The sequence below is a fragment of the Panthera onca genome, chromosome E1 (assembly GCF_046562875.1).
Source record: "Panthera onca isolate mPanOnc1 chromosome E1, mPanOnc1 haplotype 2, whole genome shotgun sequence".
Classification (NCBI taxonomy): domain Eukaryota; kingdom Metazoa; phylum Chordata; class Mammalia; order Carnivora; family Felidae; genus Panthera; species Panthera onca.
In genome coordinates this window covers 25,467,744-25,475,756 of record NC_138352.1, presented here as the reverse complement: position 1 = coordinate 25,475,756, position 8,013 = coordinate 25,467,744, and the positions used below count along the sequence as shown (strand labels likewise).

The 8,013-nt window shown below is 48.3% G+C and overlaps 1 protein-coding gene across 2 annotated transcripts in view; it reads left to right on the top strand.

Moving 5' to 3' along the window:
• The first annotated feature begins 60 nt into the window (after window positions 1-60).
• Window positions 61-8,013, top strand: part of TRIM16 (tripartite motif containing 16) — a 44,719-nt gene continuing 36,766 nt past the window's right edge. For both annotated transcript variants that reach the window (XM_060647231.3, XM_060647229.3), the window contains exons 1-3: window positions 61-366; window positions 1,236-1,307; window positions 3,477-3,591. The gene's annotated coding sequence lies outside the window, so the exon portion shown is untranslated. The remainder of the gene's footprint in view (window positions 367-1,235; window positions 1,308-3,476; window positions 3,592-8,013) is intronic.

Below are 8,013 nucleotides of genomic sequence, written 5' to 3'. Positions count from 1 at the left end.
GAGGCTCATTTTATCTTATTTTAAAGATTTTATTTATTTTTAAAATTTATGTCATTTTATTTTAGAGAGAGAGAGAGAGTGTGTGTGAGCCGGGGAGAGGGGCAGAGGAAGAAAGAAAGAGAGAGAATCTTCGGCAGGCTCCATGCTCAACACCGGAGGCTGATGTGGGCCTTGATCCCATGACACTGAGACCACGACCCCAGCTGACATCAAGAGAGGGACGCTCAACCAACTGAGCCACCCAGGCACCCCATCAGTGACGGTGATTTTTAAGAAAGCTTTCCCTGGATGCAATATGGAGAGTGGACTGGAGGGAAGAACTAACGAATGTAGGAATCCTAGTTTGGAGCTGTGGCCATAATGCAGGTAAGAGACAGCGATGGTTTGGACTACAGTCATGGCAGGGAAAACATGAAAGGTAAAGGTTCTGGAGATATCTGGGATGTAAAATGGTAATGGAATGGGTATGGGGGATGAGGGAAAGGGAAGAGTTAGGGATTGCCCCCCCCCCCCCCCCCCCCCCCACGATTCTGTTTGCACATCTGGCCGGGAGCTGGTGGCCGTCTCAGAGAAAAGAACCGTGAAGAGGGCCAGCTCTGTTGTGGTGGGATCCGGAAAGTTTAACTTTGGATGCATTAGGTTCGAGGTGCCCGTGAGAAAGCCAGGTTCTCATATGTCGTATGGAATCTCACATTTCAGGTCTGGGCTGGAGACATCAACCTGTGAGTCATTTGCACCAGCGGAAACTGAAGTCTTAGGAATGAGTGAATCACGTAGGGAGAGAGAGAGAGAGAGAGAGAGAGAGAGGTGGGGAAGAGGAGGAGGTCTCGGGTTAAGGCCTCAGAGAACCTCTCAGTTTAACAGCCAGGTTACCAGAGGAGCAGGGAAGGCAGGCTGAAAAGTAACATCCGCGGGGGCCACCTGGAGAACGTGGTGTCTGTCACCTGCATGTTGCCCGTTCGTTTATCTAGGTTCCTGATACTTTACCTTGTCCTAAAATCTGGAAGCTTACACTAACCCCGTGAGTTATACAAAGCCAACTACTCCTAGTTTTATAAGTGGAAAAACCCTGGGGCCGATAAAGCAAATGGTATCCGTAAGTGGCTAATAAACGGGGCTGAGCTGGCATAAACACCCAAGTCTTGTGACGTCGGAACCCCGGGCGGCACCACTCGTGAACATACCGTCACTGAACTGCCAGAGGGGGCGTGTCAACACGGATTTGTTTTTGACAGGTGCCGTCCTCCGCTCATGTAAATTATCGGTTGATATTTTGAACGTTGGGAGATACGAGAAGGCGTGAAAAGGTAACCACTTGCAATAATTTCCACTTGCAGCCCTCTTCCACCTGTGTCCGTGCTCATGCCCTTGACGCTCTTCTTTTTGGTATAATTAGGCTCCTGGCGTACCGTCCATTTTATAATCTTCCTTTAGAAACATGATGCACCCTGACCCTTTCCTCATGCCATTACGCAATGAAAAACTGGTTTTGAAGGAATTGCTCGGCAGAATCTTAGGAAAGCAAACAGAACGATTTGCCAGAAGCAAGCACGTCATGGTGGGTAGATGACTTAAAATACTACCGTCCTGCCTGCCTGTCCCTCTTCATATGCTGGTTTCTGAAGCCAAAACACACGTTCCCTTTCGCAGAGAGTGAATAGTGGTACAGAACCTAAAGTCCCCATGACTCAGGTTTATAATTGTCATTTCTCCTATAACCCTAGAGGGCATGCTCTGTATGCCTCAACCCCACGTGACCTTACCCGGGTCCGTGGTTCTACCCCACAGGTATGTTTCTAGCCTATGGGGACAGAATGAGCACACTTTCCCCAGATCGCTAAGACGGACGCACACCATATTTCCGAGATGAAGCTTACAGATGCCCCTGTTCTCAAGCGAGGGTAACAAAGCCAACAGGTCAGTGTGAATGTCAGGTTGGGAACCAGGCAGGGTAGGGTTTTAAACCTGATAGAGATCTAGAAGCCACATACATGAGTCCAGAGCGGTAGGGGAAATGCATTCTCGAGAGGTTGGTGGAAGTGATGTTCGTTCATCTCTCTCTCTCTCTCTTTTTTTTAAATGTTTATTTATTATTGAGAGACAGAGACAGAGCATGAGCAGGGGAGGGGCAGAAAGAGAGGGAGACACAGCATCGGAAGCAGGCTCCAGGCTCCGAGGGGTCAGCACAGAGCCCTACACAGGGCTCGAACTCACAGACTGCGAGATCAGGACCTGAGCCGAAGTCGGACGCTTAACCGACTGAGCCCCCCAGGCGCCCCTTTCGTTCGTCTCTTATGTTAAGAAGGCTATGTCTCGTCTTCCTTTTTCCAACGACCCCCTAACCCTATCTGCCTACAAAGTGCCCCCTTGAGATATTCTCCTCTTCATTCTTAAAAGGTGGAGGTCAGTCTTCTGTAGCTACTTCCTGCTGTCAGGGGTTAGAGCAGTGAAGATCCCTTGCTCCCGCAAGTGTAAATTTTGGGGTTAGACGGTTTGGGCTGCAGTTTTTCATATCCCTGCTGGATCGTGTGATTTATATGGGACTGTTGCATCTGAGAAGAGGCAAATTTTACTAGCAGGTTAACGTATCGACTGAATACATTGGTCCCCGAGCGACAGAAGAAGGTTAGGATTACAGCTGTTACCGTTGGCCACAAAAAGATTATCCTCAATACTTAACGCAGTTTCGCAGTGCACAACCGAGCATCTGAGCAAAGATGTATTTGTCTGACAATTACTGCCTCTTGAACAGGAACTTCAGGTCCGTCAGCAGCTCACTCGTATAAGCTTCAGGAACATCTTGACTTGGCTCTGCGGGCTTCCTGAGACTGTTGAATCCAGGGAGCCACATCTTGTAGCTCAAGAGAAGAGTAGGTGGTTAACAGCACCAAGTGGGGTCCTGTCCAGATAGGGCTGAGCTGATCCCGAGCTGACCCTCATTGCCAGGTGTTCAAGTACACCCAGTCGCTTGGCTCATTAGGGATGGAGTTTAATTTCCTTTGATAAAGGGAGGCTCCTATTTGCATAATTGTTGAGGGCGGCCACAGCAGTCCCTGGTTGAATTATGTGGTTTATTGCTTGTTTAGTCTCAGTATTTGGGCAAATGAAGTTTCCCTCAGATGCTTGGAAAAGGCCCTCCGCATATCCAGATGTGCTTGGTGCAGGCCTTCCCTTTGAGGCTGCCCTAACTCCAGTTAAAGCTTTGGGGAGCAGCCTCGACCAGTTCTCCTGAGTTCTTTGAAAGCTTAGCTAAACTTTTCTTTAAAGTTCTGTTACATCTTCCAACCTTTCCAGGATGATCGTGGCCTCCGGGCAGCATGTAGCTTCCATTGTATCCCTAGAACCTGGGCCTGTTACCCAGCGGTTATTTTAAAAACAAATGCTGGTCCATTATCACTTTGCATTGTTCAGGGAAGACCAAACCTAGGAATCACCTGCTCAAGTGACCCCTTGACTCCCTCCTTTGCTTTTTTCAGTTCTGCGAGGAAAAGCTTCCATCCACCCGGTAAAAGTATCTGTGAAGCCAGGAGTTATTTATATCCTCTGCAGGGATGGGCATAATTGTAAAATCTACCTGCCAGTCTTTCCCAGGTAAAGTTCCTCTTTGTGCAGCTTTGGCTAGAGGTGGGACGGGGGGAGGTTTGTTTGCACATCTTTTTTTTTTTTAAGTTTATTTATTTTTGACAGAGAGAGAGTGAGAGAGCGAGAGAGTGAGAGAGAGAGAGAGAGAGAGAGAGAGAGAGATCATGAGCGGGGGAGGGGCAGAGAGAGAGGGAGACACAGAATCGGAAGCAGGCTCCAGGCTCTGAGCTGTCAGCACAGAGCCCAACGCAGGGCTCGAACTCACAAACCGGGAGATAATGACCTGAGCCAAAGTCAGACGCTCAACTGACTGAGCCACCCAGGCGCCCCAATTTTTAAATTTATTTTGAGATAGAGAGAGAGAGAGAGCAGGAGAGTGCAGAGAGAGAGAGGGAGAGAGAGAATTCCAAGGGCTCCAATTCAGTGTGGAGCCCCAGGCGGGGCTTGAACTCACGAACCGCGAGGTTGTGACCTGAGCCGAAATCAAGAGTCAAGCACTTAACCAACTGAGCCACCCAGGTGCCCCTAGCTATTTATATTTTCAAAAAGCCTCTCCCCTTACCCCCCACCTCCACCTTTTTTCCTTCAGTTTTGGGAACGGGGAATGATCTGGATAAAAGTTCCCAGAGAGGTTGAAGGACTTTGAATTATTAATGGGGCCATATTTCTAGTTTTTGCAAAGATGTACGATATAAGGACAGAGGCTTTTCACTCCTTCGAGGAGCTGGGTTGCAGTTTCATTGACATTGAAATTGACCTACCCATCTAATTACATTTTTTTTTAATTTAAAAAAAATTTTTTTTAACGTTTATTTATTTTTGAGACAGAGAGAGACAGAGCATGAATGGGGGAGGGGCAGAGGGAGAGGGAGACACAGAACCGGAAGCAGGCTCCAGGCTCCGAGCCGTCAGCCCAGAGCCCGACGCGGGGCTCGAACTCACGGACCGTGAGATCGTGACCCGAGCTGAAGTCAGATGCTCAGCCGACTGAGCCACCCAGGCGCCCCTAATTCCATTTTCTTTAATTCACTTCTTGCCCTCTGAGTGCATAGTTCTGATTTGGACTTAGGGAATAAGGTCTTAAGAAAAATTCCTATCGGTCTCTGAATATCACCTTCAGATCTGGCGAATTTCTGGCCACAGATAATCATTGCCTTATCATGTTGAGGGAGAAGGATTTTGATTTTAATGCCCCACTTCGATTTTAATGTCTCACTTAAAGGGCAAGATAAAGGTAGACCAGTAAGAAGTGTTTCTTCAGGAGTTGATATTTTGGGGGCTCAATGTTGTCACTATTTCAGAAAGTTTCTTATTAGTTTCTTACACGGATGGTACCCTGTCAGTGTTTTTTAGAAGCTTCTAAACGCCAAGCAGAATATGCATCCCACTCGGATTGTTTAGTTAACAGCCATTTTCCGGAGTTGGGTGTCCAAATAGGCTTAGTAGGTGTTCCAAAGGATCCTCACTTAGGCCATTTGAGCATTAAAATCGTAGTTAATAGAATCCTAAAAATTTTCTTATCCCAGTAACCTGAATGGGCTGCAAGCTTCCAGTGACGTAGTGTCATCCGCCTTCTACCAGGTTTTCTAGGCTCAACCCTACAGAGCACTCGGTCCCCCAGAGCATTTACCAAGGAGACCTTTCTTCTTTTTTTGTTTTTTATTTAAAAAAAAAAAATTTTTTTTTACACGTTTATTCATTTTTGAGACAGAGAGAGACAGAGCATGAATGGGGGAAGGTCAGAGAGAGAGAGGGAGACACAGAATCTGAAGCAGGCTCCAGGCTCTGAGCTGTCAGCACAGAGCCCGACGTGGGGCTCAAACTCACGGACCGCGAGATCATGACCTGAGCCGAAGTCGGACGCCCAACCGACTGAGCCACCCAGGCGCCCCCTTTCTTTTTTTTTTTTAAAAAAAACCTTTCCCCTGAACTTGGATCTCTGTTAAGGGCTTGTCTCCACCTGCCAAAGAGTCTCTCATAAAGGTTGGTGGAGCCACAGATTCGACTGTTCTTAGCCCACTGAAAATTTCCTTCTCTAGAGAGTTGGTAAGTAAATCTCTTACAACTGAGAATTTAAAAGTGCACACTCCGTTGTTCGGGTCTACCAGACGGGGGCCTCTCCATCTCCAGAATCTGAGATTTATCTCACTGAGGCCTTCAGGATCAGGTATCCCCCAATCAGCCTCCAGGACTCGAGGGTACAAAGGAGTGTTGGGATCCCTCAGACTCCCCTTCCAGAACAGACCAGATCTCTGCCCAGACCTCAAGCCCTTCCTTTTCTCCCCGCTTGAGATAGGGGCGGAGCCAGAGAGCCGATTTGTGGGATTTGTGGGGTAATTGCCTGTCACCGCTCTGAAGGGACTCTGATCACAGTGTCCAGAGTGGCTGCTGAACCCATTGCACGGACTGGTACATCGAGTGCCAGTAGGGACGGATTCTCTTAGTGCCCTTCCTCCGGGACCCCCAGCGACATAGACCAGGTGGCCGGGTGACCGGCTCTCGTTGCCCACCGCGTCACCTGTTTGGAGCCGGCACAGCTCAAGGGGATTAGGTGAGAGGTCCCATCTAGGTTGCCAGATTCTGTCACCCGAAACAGGGTTCGGCTCTTAGTGGGAGTGGAGCCAAAAGACACAATCAAGCCAAAGAGAAGGAGAAGGAAGGGTTTTACTTGCACCAAGTAAGGAGAGCGCTGGGGCGATTTCCCAAAGCAGCGTTTCCTGGAACAACAAAATCGGGGAGTCTTAAGCTAAGGGTGTGTGGATATTCATGGCGAGGCATGAATAGATGGTGGCAATCTAGAACTGGGGCAAAAATCGCCCTGAGTTGACAGAGTCCAGGTCCTGGTAGACTGAAGTCATGGGGCCAGCAAGGGCCAGGGACATCAGTTCTCTGGCTCCAGTCAGTCTGGTGGTTGAGTGCTCAGGGGGCGTTTAAATCCTGCAAAAATGACTCAAGAATGTGCTTCAGGGGCAGTCTTTTGAAACAGCACTGGGGGCCGGTCTTACCACCGACTTATTGTCTCTGATACTAGTTAGGTATGTCCTGACCTGGTAGTTGATGAGGGAGCAAAAAGCCAGCTGAGGGCAAAGCACAAACTAACACCCAGCAACCCAGCAATCCCCCTGCTCCCCCAACCAAGTGGGATATGTGTGACATTCCTCAGGCACTCCCGGCTGCCCCAAAACAAAGGCAGGGGACAAACAAATGGTCAGCTGACAGAGATCACAGTCACCCAGGACATGAATCTCCATCAGTTTGCAACTGTCTTTTTATTTATTTTTGAGAGAGAGAGAGAGAGAGACAGAGTGTGAATGAGGGGGTGCGGGGGAAGGGCTGGGGAGGGAGACACAGAATCCGAAGCAGGCTCCAGGCTCTGAGCTGTCAGCACAGAGCCCGACGCAGGGCTTGAACCCACAAACTGTGAGATCGTGACCTGACCTGAGCCAAAGTCAGACGCTTAACCGACTGAGCCACTGTCTTAATGATTTACAAGAATCATTGTAAATGATTCCCAGGCGCCCCCAGTTTGCCACTGTCTTAATGATTTACAAGAAAAAAAGCCATCTTAGCAATAACCAGACCTTCAGAAACCTACAGACTCAATTTCCTGGAGCCCTAACATCACCCTCCCCTCCACAGTATAGAAAATTTTACATAATCAGCCAGTCCTCTCACTTACAATGCAGCCCTTTCTGCTCATATAGGTCCTGTCCCTGTGCTATAATAAAAACACCTTTTTGCACCAAAAAACGGCTCAAGAATTCATTCTTGGCCATTGGCTCCCGCACCCGGCTTCAAACTGCATCGGTAGTGGCTGTTTGTTTTTACATTTTTCTATTCCCTTAAAATCATTAATTACTGAGGTCTGTTTTTCTGAAATTTTAACATATCCCAGGAAGGTCTGGAGGAAATGTGTTCCAGCAAGTAGTCAAGCATGGATCACAAAATGCCTGGGGGCCTAAAATGTTAAGAAAGCGATGTCTTGTCTTTTTCCGGGGACCCCTAACCCTCTCTGCCTACAGAACGTCATCCTTGGCCTGTTTCTTGTGTCACAGCTTAACAAAACTCCTTTGAGGGAGCCTTAGCTCATCAAATACCTGGTGTGTACAAATCTACTTGCATTTATAGGATGTCTTTTTCAATTTTTTCACAAAATTGGGGTGCCTGGGCAGCTCAGTTGGTTAAACGTCCGCCTTCGGCTCAGGTCAGGGGCTCATGGTTTGTGGTTCAAGCCCCGCATCGGGCCCTGTGCTGACAGCTCAGGATTCTGTGTCTCCCTCTCCCTCTGCCTCCCCTCCCCCCGCTCTCTCTCTCTCAAAAATAAACATTAAAAATGTTTTCAAAAATGTAAATTAGTAGGCGCAGATACTGCATCCCCATTTGACAGATGAGAACACTAAGGCTCAGAGAGGTCAAAATACTTACCAGGGT